This window comes from Octopus bimaculoides, chromosome 2 (genome assembly GCF_001194135.2).
Source record: "Octopus bimaculoides isolate UCB-OBI-ISO-001 chromosome 2, ASM119413v2, whole genome shotgun sequence".
NCBI classification, from domain to species: Eukaryota; Metazoa; Mollusca; class Cephalopoda; order Octopoda; family Octopodidae; genus Octopus; species Octopus bimaculoides.
In genome coordinates this window covers 108431806-108433067 of record NC_068982.1, presented here as the reverse complement: position 1 = coordinate 108433067, position 1262 = coordinate 108431806, and the positions used below count along the sequence as shown (strand labels likewise).

General features: G+C 33.8%; 1 protein-coding gene across 3 annotated transcripts in view; it reads right to left on the bottom strand.

The window, feature by feature from the left end:
* The window catches only part of LOC106883164 (oligoribonuclease, mitochondrial), an 11613-nt gene that overhangs the window by 6958 nt on the left and 3393 nt on the right, over nt 1-1262 (bottom strand). The gene's annotated exons all lie outside the window — the stretch shown is intronic.

Here is a 1262-nt window from a genome sequence, read left to right as displayed (position 1 = left end):
GGAAGTATTCCCGCTTCTTTGATGAAGATATATACAGATAAACTTCATTCCCTTTACTCTGTCGGATACGTAGGGTGTTCGTTTTTGGTGAGGTGAGAATTCTGTTTATTTATATATATTTTTGGTACAATACTGTGCTGATGAACGAAATCTAGATTCATTCTAGTAATCGCGAAATCGGTCGATACACAGTTAAGTTTAAAAGAAAGTAGGTAGGCTTCTGTTGGTTGTTTTTCCTCGCATTAGGTACTAAATGTGGTTATTTTGAGAAGTCCACTGTGTGGTGTTGTTATTTTTCTGTAATAATGCCCTTTATATAAATATATATATATATATTTTATCGACAATATAAAAATAGATAATAAACAATGATAGAAAACAATAAATTTTTCTATTTCAGATAGTTTATAAAATCCAAGTAAATTCTGTTTTGAAGAAGAGATATATATAAACTTGATTCATTAATGATCTTTTTCTTCTCTGAAGAACAAATATAGCCTAACATTTTTCTATAGAAAGAATTGCAGTGTTCTCTGCTGATTTTGTTTGATATTAAAGCCTTTAGTTCATTTTCATTTGATGTATTAGAAAGCAAGAACAAACTTTTCCTAACAGAGAAAATATTTTCAATCAGATTTCAGAAAGGCGAATAAGGAGGTAGGTATATTAAATTTGGATTTAGCTCATTTATTGCTGAACTTAATCCATCATAGTGATGAATTTTTGCATTGTCTAGAATAAATACAGGTGTCAGAATTCCTTTGTGATCAAAAGATCTTTTCGACTCAATTAAACATTCTTTGAAGTTCTCTCCCTTAACTATACAGTTGTGAATTTTATGGTATATTATACTGTACTTGTTGATAGCCCCTACAAAAGAGATGCTGCGGTTTCTCACAGTAGTGACCAATATGTAACTGCTACAGTTAGCAAAGTGGCTGAGTTCCTTTAGAGTGTTAGGCTTTAAAGAAGCAATGACCATTGGCATTATGTCGTGTTTGAGAAGAAGACCCATCAAGCTGAGCAAAATCACAGTTATGGCAGATACTGGTATCATGCAAGTGGCACGTAAAACCACCCATTACACTCTCAGAGTGGTTGGCACTAAGAAGGGCATCTGACTGTAGAAAACCATGCCAAATCAGACTGGAGTCTGGTGCAGCCTTCCAGCTTACCAGCCCTGGTCAAACCATCCAACCCATGCCAGCATGGACAACAGACGTTAAATTATGATGATGATAACAACAATGATATATATATAT